We start from the raw sequence: 23,540 nt of genomic DNA on the forward strand, positions 1-23,540 counted from the left end.
AGCAACAAGCATAATTATGGTTTCATAGAAGGAATTGGCTAGTGTTCCTTCTTTTTCTATTTTGTGGAATAGTTTGCACCATATTGGTATGACATCTTCTATGAAGGTCTCATAGAATTCTGCACTAAACACATCTGGTCCTGGGCTTTATTTGGTTGGGAGACTTTTAATAACCGCTTCTATTTCTTTAGTAGTTATGGGACTGTTTAGATGCTTTGTGTGATTCTGACTTAACTTTGGTACCTGGTATCTGTCTAGAAAACTATCCATTCAATACAGATTTTCCTGTATTGTTGAATATAAGCTTTTGTAGTAGGATCTGATTATTTTCTGAATATCCTCAGATTCTCTTGTTATGTCTTACTTTTCATTTCTGATTTGTTAATTTGGATATCCTGTGCCCTCTGGTTAGCCAGGCTAAGGGTTTATTATCTATCTTGTTGATTTTCTCAAAAAACCAGCTCCCACTTTTGTGGATTCTTTGTATATTCCTTTTTTAGTTTCTACTTGCTTGATTTCAGCCCTGAGTTTAATACAATTTCCTGCCTTCTACTCTTCTTGGGTGCATTTGCTTCCTTTAGTTCTAGAGGTTTTAGGTGTTCTGTCAAGGTGCTAATGTATGCTCTCTCTCCAATTTCTTTTTGAGGTGTGAGTTTTCCTCTTAGCACTGCTTTCATTGTGTTCCATAAGTTTGGGTACATTGTACCTTTATTTTCATTAAATCCAAAAAAGTCTTTAATTTATTTCTTTATTTTTTCCATGACCAAGTTATCATTGAGTAGATTGTTATTCAGCTTCCATGTATACGTGAGCTTTCTGTCACTATTGTTATTGAAAACAAGCCTTAGTCCATGTAATGTGATAGGATGCAATTATTTCAATCTTATATCTGTTGAGGTCTGTTTTGTGATCAATTATATGGTCAGTTCTGGAGAAGGTACCATGAGGTTGTAAGAAGGTATATTCTTTTGTTTTGGGATGAAATGTTCTATTAATATCTGATAAGTCCATTTGGTTCGTAACTTAGGTTAGTTTCTCTATGTCTCTGTTTAATTTCTGTTTCTATGAGCTGTCCATTGATGAGAGTGGGGTGTTGAAATCTCCCACTGTTATTGTGTGACATGCAATATATGCTTTGAGCTTTAGTAAGGTTTCTTTTATGAATGCAAGTGCCCTTGCATTTGGAGCATAGATATTCAGGACTGAGAGTTCATCTTGTTGGACTTTTCCTTCGATGAATATGAAGTGTCCTTCCTTATCTTTTCTGAAAACTTTTAGTTGAAAGTTGATTTTATTCGATATGAGAATGGCTACTCCAGCTTTTTTCTTTGGACCATTTGCTTGGGAAATTACTTTCCAGCAATTTACTCTGAGGTAATGTCTGTCACTGTCACTTATGCGGGTTTCCTGTTTGCAGCAAATGCTGAGTCCACTTTAAGTATCCACTCTGTTTGTCCATGTCTTTTTATTAGAGAAGTGAGTCCATTGATATTAAGAGATATTAAAGAATAGGATTGTTGTTTCCTGTTATTTTTTGTTGTTAGAGGTGGAATTATATTTGGAATTATATTTCTCTTGCTTTGGTTTTGTTGCCTTTTCTGTGCTTTTTCTTGGGTTAGTTTTCCTCCTTGTGTTTGAGTTTTCAATCTATTATTCTTTGTAGGACATAAATACCTATCTTAACAAAATACAGCACAACACAAGTAAGGAATAGAAGCCCTTAAGAAAGAAACACAGAAATCTCCTGAAGAACTACAGGAAAGCACAAACTAACAGGTAAAGGAATTGAACAAAGTCATCCAGGAATTAAAAATGGAAATAGAAACAATAAAGAAAGCACAAAGGGTGACAACCCTGGAGATGGAAAAAGAAGGAAGGAGATCAGGTGTCAGAAACACAAGTATTTTCAATCAGAAATCAAGAGATAGAGGAGAGAATCTCATCGGCAGAAGATAACAGAAAACACTGACACAACCATCAAAGATAATGTAAAACGCAAAAAGCCTCCTAACCCAAAACATTGAGGAAATCCAAGACACAATGAAAAGATCAACCATAAGGATAGTATGTATAGAAGAGAGCTAAGATTTCCAACATAAATGTCCAATAAATATCTTCAACTAAATTTTAGAAGGATACTTCCCTAAAGAAAAGAAAGACATGCCCATAAACATACAAGAAGTTTCCCGAACTCCAAATAGATTGACCAGAAAGGAAATCTGTGCCATCACATAACAGTCAAAATACCAAATGCACAAAAAAAGAAAGAATATTAAAACAGTAAGGGAAAATATCAAGTAACATATAAAGGCAGACCTATCAGAATGACATCAGACTTGTCACCAGAGACTGTTAAAGCCAGAAGATCCTTGGCAGATGTCATACAGACCCTAAGAGAACACAAATCCAGGCTACTCTACCCAGCAACACTGTCAATTAACAAAGATGGAGAAACCAATATACTCCATGACAAAACCAAATATACAAAGAACCTATGCATTTATTACGTGTATCTAACTGTGTGTCAGACAGACATCCATATACACATGTAAATAAGTTACATATTTACTAAATTACTCAAAAACATTTTATAATATTCAAGTAGACATATGTACACACATGCCTACATATATACACATATACAAGTGTGGCTGGTATATACTCACGTGTTAGGTGTCTTTTTTGCACATCTGTCTTTATAAATGTGTATGGTCTCTGTGTGTGTGTGTGTGTGTTTGTGTGTGTGTATGTGTGGCATGTGTGTGATGTGTACATATTTATGTGTGAATGCACACCCTTTTGTGTGGAAACACATGTGAAAGTCAGAGGAAAAGTTCATGTGTAGGTTCTCACCCCTTACCTTGTCCTGGGTAACCTCTATTGCTACTACCACTGAGTAGTCAAGGCTACCTTGATCAGAAGCATCCAAGACTTATCTTCTTTTCTCTTTCCACCTTACCATGTGACCTGTGGTATCCACATCAACCATGCCCATGCTTATTTCATCTGGATTAGTTTTTGATATGGTGGGTGTTTGTGGCAAGGTCTTTTCCTTAATGAATAAAGATTTCAGGGCACCAATCACTGGACATATACTTCCAGGTTAGACTTCCAGGTTGGAGGGAGAAAGAGAGGATGAGAAAAGTGACCTATGGATTGTTGGATTGTGGGAGAACTGGGGTAGGTGATATAATGGACTAGAGCCTCCCACTTAGATTTCTGATCAGTCAGGATCAGCCACTGAAGGATTTCATTTACTATGGCTTACTAATAAGGATGTTAGTAGTTGTACTCAGTGATTGAATTACCTGTTGATTCTAAACTAAGTTTGCCTTGTCTTTGCCTTCACACAGCTTCTCAACTGTTTTCCAGAGATAGGTACAGCCCCTCTCCCACCCCCACCCCCCAGCCAGCCAATAAATTTGGATGATCGAATCTGAGGTTTGTCATGGTAGTGACTTTCTAAAGTGACATAGCTAATTGGGTAGAGAGATTTATGGAGCTACAGGCCAGAAAGCCTGTCAAGATGAGAACAGCCCACCAGGGCCAAATGACCCATTGGTGCCATGTGACCTGCTGATACATGGGGTAATATGGGATGGTGCCCTCTTCGGTATTTCACGCTGCAGGTGTTCAAATTCAGTTTGAACCAAAATGAGTACTTTGGTATTAAAGCCCAAGTTTTAACCAATAACAATATTCCAGCACTGACATTATATTTCTTAGCACAAAGCATCCTATGGGATCTGTACGCTTCAGAATGAGTTCTCTGTATTTGATCTTTTCACAAGATTCAACCCAATTCCCAGCTCCTTTGGAGGTCACCAACTATACTATAGGCTGTTCTCCTATGGCACGAAACCTGGGCTTAAATTGTAAATTGTTATCAGGTTGACTGAAATACCATGAATCCATTTCCTTTCACTTTCTTCTTTGTTCAGTCACTGATGGCTTTTGGTTGTCTTTTTAAGTAGCCATACACATACCACTTGTTACATTGTCTTTTACAGAGAGGCTCTATGGCTCATGTCTGGACAAACCACACCAGGCCAACAGGGCTCCACGTGGAGAGGTTTATTGGAATGGTAGAGACAAAGGCCAAGGGGTGAAGAGAGGTAGGAGAGAAAGAGAGGAGAAAAAGGGAAGAGAGGAGAGACAAGTGGAAGAGGGCAGAAAGGATCTGTCTTTTATGTGAAATGTGGTGTAACTGTAACATGAAATGTATGCTGGAAATGGATGACTGTTGCCTTGACAAAAGATGCTCAGGTGACCAGATGACATCATTGCTGGAGGCAAAAGCAGTTCCTGATACCAACATTTAGAAATTTAGGTCACCAACTGGGACCCTCCTTTGTACCTGTAGCATACCTGTCAAAAAAATTAGATCTAACCATGCAGGGATGGCACCTTGTGTTTGTACCTTAGCAGCTGCTGAACTCCTTATTCAAGAATAAGAAAACCTAACATTTGGGTTGCCTATAATGGTCTTCTCCTCTTATAACATGTCACATCTCCTACCCTCAAAGGTTTACAGAATCTACCTCCCTCCAAGGTTCTTTCTCTTCAGGTAGCACTAATAGAAGACTCCACACTACCCTTTCAATCACACCCACCTTTCCAATCTTTTTTCTCCACCATATACTAACCACTCCTTATCTCACCCCTGCACTAAAACCTTAGAGGAATTATTACCTCACCCTTCACACATACAGGAGGGCAATTTGCCTCAGACCGTCTATACCTGGTATACAGATGGAAGCTCCTTTCTACATGAAGGAGCCATAAGAGCCAGCTGCTCCATAGTGTCAGACACTGAGGCACAGGCCCTTCCTGCTCATACCACCAATCAACAGGCTGAAGTAGTAGTCCTTACCCATGCCTTTCAACTGGCAGAGGGACAAACCCTCAACATCTACACAGATTCTAAACATGCTTTCCATATCATCCTGACCCGTGCTATTAACTGGAAGGAGCATGGGGTACTTGTGACTAAAGGAGGATCAGTAACTAATGCAAACCAAATTATGGCCATGCTAAAGGCCTCCAATCTACACACAGCTATTGGATTTGTCCACTGTAGATCCCACCTGACGAATGACTCTATTGTCTGCAAGGGAAACAACAGAGCTGAAGAGGCAGTCAGAGCTGCGGCCCTTAGGGGCCTACACTTGTCTCAACCTCCCCAGGACATTCTTACACTGCAACCCACATCCCCACCTTCACTCCCTAACACTCGTCAAACTCTGTCCTATCTTCACCACGTCTTTCATCCTAACAGCAAGGCTTGTCTTATTTTGTTTAAACCCACCTGAAGCCTATTCCTAATGACTTAAGTTTCTTAAAATCCATCACTTCCTCTTCCAAAGTCTGTCAAATGTCAGACTTCAACCTCTGGTATTGTAGCACCCCTTTTTCTACCCATCAGGCCAGAGGTTCCCTTCCTGGAACTGACTGGCAACTTGTCTTACCCACATGCCAAATGTGCCAAGTACCTCCTACTTTTGATTGACACATTCTCGGGGTGGGTGGAGGCATATCCCACAACTAACAAAAGGGTTCATACCGTTTCTGAGCTCCTCTTCCAAGAGATCATCCTCAATTTGGTGTCAGCCTCCCTTCAGTGAGACAATGGTCCCGAATTTACTTCCCAAATTTCTCAAATTCTGTCTAAGGCCCTAGACATCACCTGGGATTTTCATATTCCATACCACCCTCAATCTTCAGGTAAGGTAGAAAGAACTAACTGCTCCCTAAAAACCACTCTTGTCAAACTGTCACAGGATCTTCGATTGGGCAAAACTCCTACCTCTGGCTCATTTAAGGCTACAAGCTATCCCCAAGTGACCTCTCTTTGTCTCACCTTTCAAACTTATGTATGGATGTCAGTACTAATTCCTGGTCTTTCAAGTAAATGCACTCCCCTCCTAGACCATTGACTTACCCCATTACTTTGTCACCCCCTTTCTCTCCTATGGGACTTTACTGACCACCACTGACTAAGGCCACACGCTGTCTCCTGTCCACTACCTATCAACATTTGAGACCAAGTTCTTCTGTCCCCTCCAGATCAGCAGCTCTTAGATGTCTCTCCTAAATGGTAGGGTCCTTCATGGACCCTGCTCTCTTAAGCTCCACAAGATGTTGAGATCACCCACCTTGTCCCCAATCCCAGAAGAATGAGACTCCACTCTAGCATCTGCGCTCCACTCCACTGGATTAGACCTGGGCTTCTCATCTGATCGTTTCCATCCATGGTATCACTTACATCTAGAGATTCGAGGTTCAAGGAATCCCCACTGATAACAAACAGACTTTCCCAATAGTATCAGGAAACCACTCCATGCTGGGAGCCAATCCAAATTGCTGTCATCCCTATATCTGTCATTCCTTCTACATATTATGTTCTCTTTGTCTGCTTCCTCTTTGACCAGACAAAAGATGATTGCAAAAAATGGCCAGACAAATATGGGGGCTGCCCATATTGGTCATTCCAGATACATACGTTAGGATCAAGGACCAATCACTTCTGTCAGCAATGCAAGACCCTGTTCTTCTATATACCAGACCCATGGAATCCCAGGTAGAAAACGGGAGTTGTTGGTAAGCTCTAATGTAAAAACCAAGCAGGGTCTCCATTGAGAACTATCCACATCCAGAGAAATTTTGTTCAATTTCCCAAAGTCTAGATATTGGAAAAATAGGAGAAATAATCAAACACTCCTCCAGGGTCCTTACGTCCTTGACATCCCCCCTCACAAATGGTACTAACTTGTCATTTAGCCTTTTGATTCAGACCCTGACCTTGGTGTACCAACTCCTTATGGCACCCAACCTGGTCACTTTAAAGACTGCTAGCTACGCAGTACCCCCCTGAAACTAATTCACAATTGCCAATTACAGCGTCTCCAGTGATACTGCCCAAAAACCTTACCTCAGCTTTTATCAGCTGCCCTGTCTCTGATGCTGCCATCGCCCCATACTTTTTTATACCCCTCTTATTGGTTTGACAGTTTTATGACATCCAAGACATGTTCTGAAGGGAAACTCAGTTCCCTAGACTGCAATAGATCCACCATCCTTGATGCCCCATCTCTGCTGCAGTGCCCTGCAGTCCAAAACACGTCAATTCTCTGTGTCACTGGTATATATCATCACCTACCTGCCAGCTGGTCAGGAAGAGTTTGCACACTGGTGTTCCTTCCCTGAACTAGGAGTAATACATGGCAAAGAATCTCTACCAATTCCAGTTTTTGACATTCCTGTCCAGCATAAGAGGGCACTGCAGGTTGTGCCATTGCTGGTTGTTGCATGTGTAGCTACAGGTGCTGGCAATGGAACAGCAGGGCCGAAGACTTCTCTAACCCTATACCAGAAGTTCCTATCCCAGCTTGCAACCATTTCCAAGGAATGTATGAAACCATGCTCATCATCCAGAAAAAGATTGATTTGTTGGCATCAGTTCTGCTTCAGAACTGACAGGGACTAGGAGTTCTGACAGCTAAAGAAGGTGGTCTTTGTCTGTTTCACCAGGAAGAATGCTGTTTCTATGTCAACGAATCTGGGCCAGTAAGAAATACATTCCATCAGCTGCAATCAGACATCCAGAAATGCAGGGAACAGCATGAGGCCTCCAATTCCTGGGTTTTTCAAAACCCTACATGGAAATAGGATATTGCCCTTCTTAATGCCTCTTCTCCCCATTTTCCTGGAGATACTATTTCCTCCCTGCCTCATTAATCTTGTTTCCACATTCCTTCAAAGACAAATTCAAAATTTTCTAACCAAAAAGTCAAACAGTTCCTTTTATACAACTATCAAGTGGGCCTGGATGGTGAAAGTCAGCTACATCCCAAAACTGATAATGCTCCAAGACAGCAGGGAGCAGTTTAAGAGGTCTAAAGCCCCTATTTCCCTTTTAGCATCGGCTTCCAATTTTCCCCTTTTTTTCTTCTCTCTATGATAAGAAAAAGGGAGGTATGTTGTCATCAGAAGTGATTTACAGCTAGCCTCTGAATCCAGCAATGACATCATCCTTAGGTAACAAAGACCTGCTTGCTTCTGTTGCCATGGCAACTGCCACACTCTCAAAGCACATGCCTCACTCACATTAAAAATACACATACACACACTCACACACACACACACACACACACACACATGAGTATTTACAAACAAATAAGTAAGATAGAGTACACTATTCTTTGTATTATTTTATCCTATCATGTGTGTTTATCACTATGCTCACATAAAGAAAAACTATTATAAGTAACTAAACATCATTTAAAAGATGGTAAGAAGTAATACGTATCTATATAAGCAATGGAAATGGAGAAAAGTACACAATTACAGAGAGAAATTATCTCTTTTTAAATTGTTTTTAATGAGTTTTTAAATAACCATACCACTAACTTTCAATTTAAATCCCCAGGAATTAAATTCCTAAAGCATATTGTGCCATAACTGACATGGATAAATCCTACCTCATAGTAACTAGTACTTTTTTAAATAGGCAAAGACATATTTGTATCCATGAAAATACATTGTTTCAGGTAGCACAATTTAAATTTTCAATCTCCTCCTTCCTCTCCAGCCTGTCAACAGCCTTATTTTCAAATGTTTTCCTATTTCCCATCCTTTCCTTTTCACTTCCTCAGTCAGGTTCTTCCAATGAAATTTAGGTCTGATACACAGTATTCCTGCTTGGCATCATCTTCTGTGAATATGTAAGAGATATACTCCTTTCCATGGTCCTTCCTTCATTAATGGACCTGGTGAAATTCAACAAAAACACACTAAGAAGTGAAATAAATGGTATAGTGACTTGTTTTCATATAAATCAAGGATATAATTACAAAATATTAATTTTAAATTAATAGGCTAAATAACAGTTTTTTGCTACAACAAATAAAAGCAGTTTTTCAAAAAACAAAACAAAACAAACAAACAAAAAGCAAAAACAGGGTATGTTGCAAAACAAAGCAGGTGAGCCCTAAACTATGACATTTAGGAAGCAGATTTTGTTCTGAAAATATTTCTGCCTATAGTAATGGAACCAAGATCATACATGGTTCAGAACCAAGAAGTATACCTTTTCAGTGTGCACAGTATTGTAATCGGTGTTGACAATAGGTCAATATTACTTCCTGAATCCTATTTGAGCCGATATAAAGGTAGGGGAAGAAAAGTATGAAAAGGGCGGCCACCACATTCTCAAAGTTGAAAAGGTAAGATATTCCAAAAACAGTTAGAAAACATTTACTGTGAGTCTAATCCTGATGCTGAAACCAAAGAACCGGAGAAGAAAGTCATACACCAACATCTCTGAAGACCATAGGGGCACAAGGCATTAATAAAATATGTGTAAACCAAATGCAGTATCACAAACAGATTTCCGATTAGGCGTAAGGCAACTTCATCCCAGAGATGGAGGAAAGCGTCAATACATGAGAATTAACATAATCTACCACATAAGTACAAGTACCACCCTATGGCAAACATAAAAGATCTTTGATAAATTACAGCCTTCATTTGTGATGAAAGTCTTGCAGAGAATAAGGATACAAGGGATTTATCTCAACTTGATAAAGGCAATATACAACAAAAGTCATCCAAAAGAGAGAATAATTCAAAGTACTTGTGTTGGAATCAGGACCAAGACAAGGATGTTCACTCTTCTCACTTCTCAACAAACTTCTTACAGTGTTAGGTGAAGCAATTAAACAAGTCAAGTTAATGAAGCAAATACAAATGAGAAGGGAAGAAATCAATATATGTTTATTTTCAGGTTTTAAGATTCTATACATAAAAACTAAATCATAAAAAAAAACTCCTAGAACTGATAAATATTGATAAAAGTTGAAAAACACAGAGTTAAAGCACAGGAATCAGTATCCTTTTTAATATACAAAAGACAAACACAGAAAGCATGGGGACAATACTATTTTCAAGAAACTAAAAGAAAACAGAACAACAACAAAATACTTGAAATAAATATGACAAAGGAATGTGTGCCATGAAAACTGTAAAACACTAAAGAAATTCACTGAACATATTCCTGCTTAAGAAACAGCTACAGGTGTTTCTTGCCCTTTTGCTAAGAGCAGAAGAATAAATAATACTCTGTTAGTACTCAGTGGCTTCTGGGATTTTCTTAACATTCATGTCACCACAGAGAACTACAAACAAATAAGAAACCTCTTAACTTATTGAGAAGCAAATCCCAAGCTCCATGCATTTTTCATGTAAATAAAATAAACCATTTAAGTATCAAGTTTAAAATGGAGATAGGATGTAGTATGCACCCTCCCTCCCCCCCGCACCTTCTCCCCCCCCCCATTAACACAGTCGTGTGGGTGTTACTCAGTGTGACAGCTCCAAGGACTATGTGTCCTGAGAGCTATGTGTCCTGAGGACTTGATGCTGTTGTGCTGTTATGGAGTTCTGCTCTGTTCACTACCAGCATGTTCCTCATAATCTAAGAATTATGGGAAAACTTCAAGGTGCCTCAAATCACTCACTGGCCAACATCTCTGGCACTAACAATTGATTTCTTATACACATTTTTGCCCTCAGCTTCCTGATGAGATTTATTAAGAATTGCTCTTGAGTATATACTCATTCTGAGGATTTAAAGTAGATATGACTGATTTTTATATAAGTGGTTAGATCTGTGAGTCTTTTAAGAATACTTTTTAAGGATAAATAATGAAATAATTACTCCTGTCTTTGTCTAGAAGAAAACTAAAACAATTACATTGCGATTTAATGATGCTTGAAAGATTTGGCTGGGATATATAAATGATGGAACAAAGAATAAAGCACAAGGGTTAGGGCATCCATCAACTATGTGTATCTGTTAAGGCTTGTGTATGATGGGCTGGAACACTGTTCCTTCTACCATCAACTCTGTGTGTGCATGCGTGCGTGCGTGCGTGTGTGTGTGTGTGTGTGTGTGTGTGAATTTTCTCTCTTCCCTGGTCTTTCTCATTGACCCCAAGGACTTAAGAGTTCATAGGTTTTTCGCTAATCAGAGAGAGTGCCAAGCCCCCAGTGACTTAAGCTTTGCTCCCTCAGAAAACTGTCTGTTGAGTAACATCTCTAGTCGCTGGCTGCCTGTGGCAGCATCCCCATAGGTATCTGGATCCACCCCGATCAATAGCTTTAAGCACTGACCCCCAAAGGCTGCCGGACTCATTTTACCCACCACACAGATGCCAACATTGGTCATCAGCAATGGTAGAAAATCGTTTACTTTTAATTTAGAAGGAAATCGAGTTTTCTGTGTGTTTCGTGAATGTATGTGACTGTGTCCGTGAAGAGACATACTGCCCAGAAGGACAGGTATGAACAGATGTGAGGCAAGTTTTTCTTATTTGTAAAGACTGACTAATAAGGCCGTGCCAATGCCATTCAAATAAAGAAAAAGAAAAAGAAAAATGTAGCTTTCAATCCCTTGTCATTTTATAACTGAAGGAAGCTAAACATGACAATGCCTATTACTATTATTATTATTATTATTATTATTATTATTATTATTATTTTTGTTTTAACTGGAGGATCACTAGGGACTATTATTTTATTTAAAATTCTTTACATGGTAGTATAGATGAAGGACTCAGACTAAAATATTTCCTTTGTAATATATATTTCATAAGTGGAAATTGTAGAACTGACTTGCGAGGCTTAATCTTTCTAAAAATATAAAAAAAAATCAACTATCCATTAAGAAATAGAACTCACTTAGCTTCTCCATACCTGCTTTCATAACCACAATAAGCAATTTCATCTCTTGAAAAAAACAGAATCAATTCAATTTCTTTGCGTAGAATCGGGATTCTTACTCACTGATGAATCTGATATTAGGTCTGCATTAAAATAAGATTTAATCATTATGTTAAAATATATTTTCCTTAAATTTTATTAAGGAAATATGGTTTCTATTATTTTCAGGTGCAAATATTTAGGTTCCAAACTCCTGCACGAATGGCCATTATTTCTATACTTAGTACAAAAATTAGTATAATTGTTTTTTTATTCTTCAGCAGTGTTCAGAGAAAAACGCGTCACAGTAAACTCACGGTATCATGTTTTAATAAATGTAATCCATTCTGTTACCTTGTCAGGCAGTCCCTGGGGTAGGCAAGGGTGAAAGTGGTAAGGAGGATGAAGTCTACCCCCTTGCTTAGGAGAACTATGCAGCTCACTATAATAGGAAAAACAGAAAAGAAGTTTCTTGGAATGGTTATTTTTTCTTTCCTTAAAGAACTTTCTATAGAACTTACAGCTAATATGTTAAAGAAATTTCAAGTTTCTGCCAGCCATTTGATTAAACAAAAACTTACTAATCATTTTTAGAAAGTTTTGTTTCCTGTTTCCCATATCCAGAAACTAAGTCAGTGTAACTAGATGATCTCATCTATACAGTACATCCATCCATACATGCGTGCACACACACACACACACACACACACACACACACAAATATATGCACATTATATAAACATTTTTATATACTATAATGACACTTTATCTTAAACATTAAAGTATTTCTTTTATGCACAGGTAAAAACAGTCTAACAGCATTATTTTCTACTTGTCATGAAACAAGTGCACCTTCAACTAAAAAACCTGAGCTCAATTTTTGTCAGTAGTAACTGCTTTACAGAACATAATTCCAGTATCGATAGAAAAACAGCTTACCAGCATTTGTAATATGCAAACCAAATTTGCAATCTCACCCAGATGTATAAATGTGCCCGGCACCTGAACCATAAAGAAGTCAATTAATAATGGATAAGTATATTAAAGAAATTGGTCATTGCTCTGGATAATACTATTAGGTTAAGCATGATGTGTGCTGTTATAGAACTTTTTCTGCTACAAACAACACTGTTAGTAAAGCAAGACCCAAATCTATCACTTTAGCTAATTCCAAACAAAGCTATTCTGTGTACACTGCAATAGCACATAGTTAAAAATACTACCCAGTGCCTCTTTTTTCACACATATTGAAACACCTCAATGCTCTATGAAAAACAGCAAAGTTATTGCACCAGCAGAAATACACAGTATAATATCTAACTTCATTTCAATAGAGCATGAGACTTAATCTCAGGGTCAAGGGCACCAATTATAAAAGGAATTAAACACTCTAACTAGTTCAAATAAAAGACACACAATCCAGGTACTTTATTTACAGGTCATAAGCCTAATTGGGCAGGTTTACAGCTATACTAACCTATTTCCATGCCACAATGTCCCTTGTTCCTTGCTGTTTTTCCAGGCCATATGCTCAGTGTCCATCTCCTCACATGGTGGCTTCCTCCTCCCTTGGTCTCCTCTCTTGTTCCCCTTTCTCCTCCCTCTTGAGACCCTCCACTCCATCCTCAAGTCCCACCTTTCTTCTTCTATTGCCTAATCACAGACTCTATCCATTTTTGATGAGTTAAACTAAGAAGCAAACTTTACAAAGCATCACTTGGGGTACCTGAGGACCTGCTCCTCACGGCTTCCAGATCTTGGGAGCCAGTATGTAGGGAGCATTTAAATACAAGCAGCACCACACCAACCCCACCAATAACTTTTCCTTATCTGACCAATAACCATCAACATCTTTACCTAATATACAGCCCATACAGATATTTTCAGATCCAAGCACCCATAGCTATGGCTTCTGGTAAAATGTAAGTACATGTCCCATTCTTATAAACTCAAGACAAGCTGAGCAGATTATCCAGTGTTTTCACCACAGTCCACTATTTAATCTGCAAGAATTTAAGGGTCTTCTATAACAAACCAACAGAAAATGCCACTAAGCAAAGACAACAGCCATGATATATTATATTCCAAAGTTACAACCATGAGTTAAGCTTTAAAAGGAAGTTACATAACCTTTATATTTTATAGACTTTTAAAAGAAGAGTCTCACTTGGAAATTATGCAAAGTTCATCTTTGACCACTGAGTGTGGGCCATGCACCCCCACTGCCGTGGAGTGAGAGGCAACACCAGAGTGTTCCTCTTCACTGGGCTAGCTGACCTGTTCCACAGTGCAGCAGAGTGCATGGGTCTCTCCACAAGCAGAGTGAGCTACTCTATGTGAGATTCGTGGAAATGAAAGGATACACGGTCCTCACTGGAGGGCAAACTAGACAAGCACATGGAGAAAGAATGTGGAAGAATAGTTGGAGATATCAGAGACCAGGACAACCAAATTGTGAAAGAGTAATCACTGAGAGTCAGTCTGTGACTAATAGAATTTAAATTGTTGCTCCTGTAGAATGAAAAGTAAAGTTTCTAACAGGATAGAAAACATCTGCATCCTCAGAATCCAGGAAGGGTTTGTAAAAGGCCCCAAACATGTGCAGAGATTAAATAGCTCTAAACAGAATCATCAAAGAGATGATTCAGGAAACAGCACACAAAGGAAGTCACAGATGGATCAAATGCTCTGGTTACATTGACCTAATTTCTTAATATAAGGAACAAGAAATCAGTTTCCAAAAAACACGAAAGATGCTTCATCTAACAATACAAGTCAATATTAGACCTAATTTTTATAGAGCTAATGTGTAGAAGTCAAAGATACTAACTTCTTAAATGACTCTTAGTACGTTTAATTTTTGTGCAATGTCTAATAATGACTCAGAGAATGTGATATTGGAAAAAAGTAGAAGAAAGGCATTGGAAAGGGCGTTTTAGGCACAGGTTTGGCTGTAAATTTAGTAAAAGACAATCTAGTCATTTTATACCTAGCAAATACTTTTACAGGCTCCAAATGGGTCAAAGACCTTAAGATACAAAAATGAATGTCATAAAGTTAAAACAAGAATATAGTATCAAGGTATTATGACCACTTTTTTAAAGGAAAAGAATATTTCATTTTGTGCAACTTAAACATTTCCTCTAATATTTGACTTCTGGTGGCCCATCCAAAAGAAATGAAAAAGATATGAATTATAAAAGGATGTTAAATATTTTAAAAATCCAGTGGCTAATAAGATGCAGCTAATTAAGTAAGCAAAGAAAATATTCTGCTGCCAAACCATGCTTGGCCAGCCAGTGATGGAAAAACAAGACAAAAGAAGATTAGTTTCCTGCTATTTTCAAAGAACAAACACCTACCCAGGTCAAAATCTAGATGCAGACTACTAAAACAAGCAGCTGACTTGGTGTCTACCCACCAGACTGAGCAACAAAGGAACTTAGAAACACCACCAAACATGCACAACAGTTTTTTCCCCTCATTTTGACAGATGTTCACTCAGTAGTTTCTTAGTTTTCAGCATGGGGCACGTACTGTGTACTTCCTTCAGTTACACGTCCCTTGGTTAAATTTTTATGTATTTAATAATACGAAGTAGGAAATTCAGAAAGAAAAAGCAACATGGTACACAAGTATGCTGAAGAAACTGACCACAAGCAATGAAACAAAGACTCAACAAGCTCAGGAAGTTATCCCAAGATCTACTGACACAAATCACTAATCTCAAAATTTTCTGAAAACATTTAACAGCTAATAAGAACCCTAGAAAACTTGAAAAACTGATACACATATAAATTATAAATGTGTGTCTACAATCACCCTTCCCTGTGCACCGTGTAAGCAGATGATGACAACTAAGAAAGACTAATTCCTGAAAAGAAATCCAGATGGCCAGATTCTGTTTTGCCTCAACAGGGTCGTTTCTAAAATAACCATTGTTTTTTTTTTAAATCTGACAAAACAGGAAACAGAAGAAACTGGGATAGAACCAAAATCTAGATCCTTTCTACTGTGCTATATGTCTTTCTTCTCATTTATGTGTTCCTAAAACAATGATTTTTTTTTAATATTTGTGGTTTTACAATTTATTCTACAAGGAAACCAATGGGAAAGACTTGCCAATTTCTTTGGAACTGTAATGCAGGGTAGTAAAACAAATGAAGATCTTGTGATTGTAAAGAGACTAATTTTCCAAGACAGTTATGGAAATATTTCTTCTACGAAACCAGCTAACTCAAATGAGGCATTTAGACTCTGGTTACAATAGTCGTGTGTCCTTCCTTGAGTCGGGGTTCCCTGCTCTGTAGCCTTCCCTTGAAAGTTCTGTTCTCTTGGTGTCATCTCCTGAAAGCCGAGGTTAGGTACCATGGTGTCTGCTTTTAAGTTCTAAAAAATACTGAAAAACATAAACTTCAGTGTCTGCACAGTGACATAAGCCACATAAGTAATAGCTCATCTTTTTAATATGAAAAAAATCATGCTTTCACTCCCAACCTAAGTTGGGATTGAGTTCCAGGTGAACATCATCCTCCAGTTCCAGAAACCAAAACTATACACTGGTCAATCCTCAGCTTTAGATTTTTTTTGGATTCATGTTGTCACTTGTAGAAGTTTGGACCTGGTTCTTCCTCTCAGCCCCATGCTCCCAGAAATAAGACGGAGACTCAAAATATATTAACAAATACCTTGGCCATAGAGTTAGACTCTTCTCTGACAAATTCTAACCCACTTACTGAAATCTACATACCACCCTGTGGCTTACTACCTGTGCTCAGGAACCACGAGTCTGTCTGTTCACATTTTCCAGGGCAAATCTCTTCGACCTGGCTCTGTCCCAGAATTCTTTCTGCCTCCTGGATGTCCCACCTTATATTCTACCCTTTCCTATAGGCCATAATTTTTTTAACTGAAAGGTGATATATCCATACAAATACACAAGATACTCTCTCTACAGTCACTAGCATTCTTAAAGCCTTCAAAGAGCTAATTATTCCAATTCTACTTTTACTTCTAACGCACCAACACCAACACCAACATTCAGAGACCATCCATGGGAGGACTATTGCTTTAAAGAACTTATGTGCACCTGCGTTTCCTTTCAGTTTATTCTGGTAATAATGCCACTCCAGCTGGGTGTTAGCATCAGGATGAAAAGGTGTTCTATGTAGACCAGGCTGGCCGGGAACTCATAGAGGTTCACCTGCTAGGATTAAAAGCTTGCTCCACCAAACATGGCTCTGATGAACTGACTCAATGTAACAGCAGGAGAGTCAGTTTTCTGTGGCCTTTGATTTCGTACAAAGAAGAACAGGCAACTCGGATACCAGGTTCAGATTGTAGGAGAAGAAAATGAGACAAAAAACTATTGCTTTAAAGAACTTATGTGCACCTGCGTTTCCTTTCAGTTTATTCTGGTAATAATGCCACTCCAGCTGGGTGTTAGCATCAGGATGAAAAGGTGTTCTATGTAGACCAAGCTGGCCGGGAACTCATAGAGGTTCACCTGCTAGGATTAAAAGCTTGCTCCACCAAACATGGCTCTGATGAACTGACTCAATGTAACAGCAGGAGAGTCAGTTTTCTGTGGCCTTTGATTTCGTACAAAGAAGAACAGGCAACTCGGATACCAGGTTCAGATTGTAGGAGAAGAAAATGAGACAAAAAACTACAATCAGACTTTTGTAATTCTGGTATAAGTAGGTATAAATAGAATTAGAGAGCAGGGGGCTCAGAACAAAGAGACATATAACACACAAGCTCTCCTGCCTCACTACATAAGCCAGACAAAAGAACAAAGGACCAGAAGGTAAGTATCCCTAGCCTAAAATCAAATCCTTTACATTCAAAAAAATCCCTTTCAGAGCTGAGTCAAAACTACCTAGAACAAAAATAAAGCCTTGTTGGGAATCTAGAATTTTCTAGTATTTTCACATAAGAGAAAAACTGACTTTCAAACGAAACTGCAAATGTAGCTATCTTGTCCAGAAAGAACTAAAGAAAAATGCTAAATAAATGCTTCTAATACTAATAAGTAGTACACACATAAACCTGAAATTTCATTTGCAAAACAGACTGCCTAGTTGACTCAACTCAATGATATAGAATTATCCAAAACCCAGAAGTTAGTATGTTTACCTACATTAAGGGAGGAGTTATTTGAACAGAAGAGAAAGTCTAAAGACACAGTATAGCAGAAAATTTCCCTTAATGAGCAATAAAAAGATATAGAAAACATCCAGAAACTCTCATCTATGTGAGATAACAAAGTCCTCAGTTTAAGATACACTTCTCTGTATATTTCAACGTACACTAAAGTAGTACTATTCTAATTTCCCTATACCTGTGATAATAAAGGGTAGCCAATTTGAACAAACGAATAAATTTAATTGAGAAAAAACAAAATACTTTCCAAAGAATATATTGTTATCATTTCAGATACACACACACACACACAGACACAGACACACAGACACACAGACACTCCCCCCCCTTCTCTCTCTCTCTCTCTCTCTCTCTCTCTCTCTCTCTCTCTCTCTCGCTCATGTATCAATTTTTTTAAACAAACAAAAATACAGATCTTTAAGATCTGTTATACTTCTTACACCCAGGAGACAAAGAAGAAAACAGCATCAACATGCCTTCCAGAGCTCTGATGTCTAGGTGCCCTCAATACTGACATATTGCCTAAGTAGAAAAAAAGAGCATTCAAACCCAAACTAATTCGTCTCATTAAAATCATATTTAGTTATTTTTAAAAATCACATTTAAGAATAATGTTAACATAATGTAGAATATATTATGGACTGTACACCACCTTCATAGATGAATTTCCATTTCTTCAGTTTTCTGATAGAATGTTAATCACTTCTAACAATAGCATAGCATTATTTCCTATTCTACATTCTAACCTTCTTCCTTTAAGATTATAATTTTATAAGATAATCTTATTATACATCTTAGTTATGTGTAGTTTCACCTATTTAGCTTTGATAAACTCCATTCTGCACTACTCTACAAATTTTATTTAATGAAACAATTACAATGGCTACTACTACTCAATGTTCTTGATAAGTAATAAAACACAAGGAGTTAGATTAATTCTCACAACACTATAGGGAAAAATTACTATCACCCACAACTTTTATATTAGTAATATAAGTTCAACAGCTGGTGAGTGCCCAAATTGGAATTTATTTCCAGTCAGTCTGATTTCCAAGCTCTTAAATTATCATACTTGTTGTTATTAAAATCTCGTTGTAATAAAATACCCACCACACCCATCCAAATAGAGCACACAAAACTAACACAGTTCCACTTGGTGAGATTTAATGGGAGAACAAGACAAGGGAAAGGGGCAAGAGAAAGAAGAGAAAAGAATGAAGAGAAGAGAGAGCATGAGGGCAGAAGAAGTCTGCCTTTCATTTGGAATATGACATAACTACTCCCACATGGAGTTGGGATTTGGACCAAAGGAATACTGGGAAAGTAGGGCTGTTGCCATGTCAACAGTTACCAAATGGTGTTGCTGCTCAAGGCAATTCCTGATACCAACAATACTGCTGTTATAATTCGACATATTTCAAAAAGTAGTTCACAAAAAAACAGTCTATATACACATTATTAGCTCTTATTTCATTATTAGCTCTTAATAGTTCTGCCGCATTACTATTATATTTATGGAGATGAAAGCAAATATTTTCTCATAAGGAAAATTACTGACTTAGAATAACCAGAGATTGTTAATAAGGATTATTATAACCCAACTATTAGGATAACACTACATTATAATAATAGTACTTCTAATAATCCCCCTGGTGTTCCAAAATATGATAGTACAGGTCCTAAAACTGCCACAAATTTCTACCTATCTCAAGCTGTGGCCGAATCTTTCCTGCATTGTGTCAGCCAATTCTGTGAAAAACTGACTCATAAAAGGCCAGTGAAAGAAGAACACAGACTGGAAACAATTAAAAAAAAGTCTATTCAGTCCCAAATCAAAGTACACCTGCCTGTTTAACATAAAGGACAGAGCAAGCACTGAAGATCCAGGTAAATATATTTAAAATGCAAATTATAGCAGCCCTCAACAAACACCGAGAAGTGAACAAAATGATCTAAGTATTAAAAGAAAAAACAAAACAAACAAACAAAAAAACCCAAAAACCCCAAACCACTCTTTCTCTTCAACAAGGTGGCCAAGTAGCAGATGCCAACGTGGAGATCTTCATGAAGACCCTAATGGGCAAGACCATTACTCTTGAGATTGAGCCCTGTGACACCATCAATAATGATCCAAGACAAGTAAGGCATCCCACCGACCAGCAGAGCTGATATTCGCTGGCAAACAGTTGGAGGATGGCCACACCCTGTCCAACTACAACATCCAGAAAGAGTCAACCTTGCACCTAGGGCTGCATCTGCACAGTGGCATCATCGAGTCATCCCTTTATCACCTCGTCCAGAATTACAATTGTGACAAGATGATCTGCCACAAGTGCTACTCATGTCTGCACACAGCGTAGTCAACTGCTACAAGAAGTTCAGCCACTCCAACAACCTGCGCCCCAAAGAAGAAGGTCAAATAAGGCTGGAGCCATACCTGGCCTGTGACCCTGTGACCAAATAAAATCCATTGACTGGGGCAAAAAAAAGAGAGAGAGAGAGAGAGAGAGAGAGAGAGAGAGAGAGAGAGAGAGAGAGAGAGAGAGAGAGGGAGAGAGAGAATGACAAAGAAAAATATCAAGCTGGGCACAGGACTTAAACCCTAGCATTCAGAGACAGAGGGTAGGCACATCTGTGTAAGTCTGAAGGCAGCCTGGTCTACAAAGTGAGTTCCAGGACAGCCAGGGCTATACAGAAAACCCTGACTCAAAAACAAAACAAAATTCTGACAATTAGCTTTCCTGTGTAAAACCATTATGACCCTTTAGCATATCCAACAAAGATTCATGTATTGGTGGCAAGAAAATACACTGTTAACTATGAATACTCTATGCTGGTACAGAACACCAGACAAACCCACATTTGGAAAACAGCTGTGTAAGAAGTATAGTAAGATACACATTTAAAAAACTAACATAATAATCCAATAGGATTTTGTACTAAAAACTGAGATCTTACGAGTAAACTGTAGTGGCTTGGCTTGATGCTGCTTGTATATTATTGTTCATATTGGTTCCTCAAGAGGGGTTGCCCCCACCCCACAAGCAGAGCATCATGTACTTAGGTGATGCTATGTGAACCTTCTCTCCACTTTAATAGGTCAATAAAAGGTTAGAGTCTATGATTGGGTACTGGATAGGAAAGGTGGGACTTGAGGCTCAGGAGGGGGTGGCAGGTAGAAGGAGAAAAAGAATGAAGGAGGAGGAGAGAAGGAAGCCACTATGCACCAGAATCATGTGGCTGGGAGAAACCAGAAGTAATAAGGAGTCTTAGAATTGGGAAATAAGCTAGTATTGTATTAGATATGCCCAATCTAGGCATATAACTTATAATTAAAATATTTGGATTGTGTGTCTTTTACATGGGCTGTTAGTGTTGGAAATTTTAGTAACAAATTGACAAACCCATGTCTGGCTTAGAACCAAAGTAGCCCGATACAGAAATCCACCCCCCTCCACTGAATATTAACAACTAGGGCTTCACTCTAAAGCTGCTTCAGGGTGTTAATTAAGCATGAGTCTAAAGGGTGTACTGAGAGGCTCCCTGCCCAAGCCCCAAGCAAACCTAGGCAACCAGAGGTACCACACCAGCCCTGATCTAGGACACAAGGTGGTGCCAATGCCACAACACAGTTGTGGTTCCCTGAGTGTGAGAAAAAAAAAGGACAGGAAGTCAAGGTTGCCTGAGATGAGGCCTTCACAACTGAAAATTTGCAACTGAAAACACAGCAGGTATCTTTCCAAAGCTTTCTCCCAGAAAACAATGGGCTGGTCTAGGCATCTCTCTCCCAAGTCAACCTTCCCATGCACACTTTGATTTCCAACATCCCTCCACTTCTAAACAGGGCACAGGACACAGGCAGCAAGACCAGCTCTCTCAACTGCTTACACTGCAGGCTGTATAAGATCAATACACAGGCTGAAGGCTATACAGGACAGTCAAAAGACCTAAAGGGCTCAAAACACAAAAGCCAAGGGTCTTTGTACAGTCAGCCCCTCCCTACTAGTGAAAGAATCCGAAAGGACCTTAATGTCCTAAAACAAACACCAGAAGGAAACAAAGATAAAAGAAACTTCAGACCAAATATAAGAATTAAAATAGTACCACTGCACTCTTTTCCTCCTTCGCTTTTCCCCACATAAGGTGATATAGAAAATTGAAGTTTCTTAAGTAGTGAATATAAAAAGCAGTGATTTTGTTTTTAACATTCTTAGCTTCTCAGAGTATATATGACCAAAGTCTAAGAAATTAAATTTGCCAAGGTATGTTGAAGAAAATTTTTGCATTTTCTATAGGCTAACTCTAAAAGCTGTACCAGGATCCACTCTGGAGTAACACTTTACCAGCAAAACTTGTAATTATAAACAGTATGATCTGCTCTCGTTAATCAAATATCTTGATTGATTAGTACTTAACTTTAACTCAACGAATAAATAAAATAGATTCAGTCATCACAGAGACAACAACAGTACAATTAATACAGTAATGAAAATGTAGCTTTACCTTGTGTCTATATAACAAGGAACTATAGTAAGGACTAAAGAGGGCTAATATTGCACATACCTTAAGAGGCATGGACCTGGGCAGGAGAGATAGCTCAGTGGGTAAGAGGTCCTGAGTTCAATTCCCAAAAACCACATGGTGACTCACAACCATCTGTAATGGGATCTGATGCCCTACCCTGATGTGTCTGAAGACCGCTACAGTGTACTCATGTTAATTGATTAGTTAATTAATTAATTGATTAGCCATGGACCCAGAGAAACAAGGTGAATTCATCTAAACCAGTATGAAGACAACCAGGCAATCAAGCACAGTGATATATGAAGAGATCTCAAATGACAAATATGTATCAGTCAACTGCATGGGTTAAAAAAAATGACACTGACATACATATTGATAGCAATTTGCTGTCATTTGGGGGCAAACGTACACAACTATGACCATCAAGAAGACTCAAAATTAAGAAAAATTTGGGTAGTAATACTCAATAAAGAAAGACAAGTGCTAAAATGATCAGAAAGGAATAAATCTAGATTGGGTAAATGAAAACTCAGAAAGAAATTATTTGGTATAAAAAAAAGAAAATAAAATTAATTAAATAAATAAATAATTGGGGGCCAGAAACAGATGGAACAATCTCACTGGGCAAAAAAAAGTAGGTGAATAGGTGTCTTACAGTTTTATTGCTGTGAAGAGACACTGTTACTTAGTCAACTTTGATAAGGAAAACTGACATTGGGCTGGCTTACACTCTCAGAAATTTCGTCTGTTATGGCCATGGTGGGAAGCACAGCAGCATTCAGGGAGGCATCGTGCTGGATAAGGAGCTGAGAGTTCTACATCTTCATCTGAAGGCAGGAGCAGGAGACTGTGTCGACACTGGTCATAGCTTGAATATAAAGACCTCACAGCCCACTTTCCCAGTGACCCACTTCCTCCAACATGGCCACACATACTCCAACAAGGCCCCACCTCCTAATAGTGCCACTCCTTATAGGACAAGGATTCAAGCATATGAGTCTATGGTGGTCATTCCTATTCAAATCACCACAGCAGATGAGTCTTCAGACAGGGAGTTCATAGCTAAAACTATATAAAAATTAAAATTTCCA

The 23,540-nt window shown here is 38.4% G+C and overlaps 1 pseudogene; it reads left to right on the forward strand.

Moving 5' to 3' along the window:
* The window catches only part of LOC148006609 (uncharacterized), a 2,902,548-nt pseudogene that overhangs the window by 649,048 nt on the left and 2,229,960 nt on the right, over window positions 1–23,540 (forward strand).

Source organism: Rattus norvegicus, chromosome 2 (assembly GCF_021556685.1).
Source record: "Rattus norvegicus strain SHRSP/BbbUtx chromosome 2, alternate assembly SHRSP_T2T, whole genome shotgun sequence".
Lineage (NCBI taxonomy): Eukaryota > Metazoa > Chordata > Mammalia > Rodentia > Muridae > Rattus > Rattus norvegicus.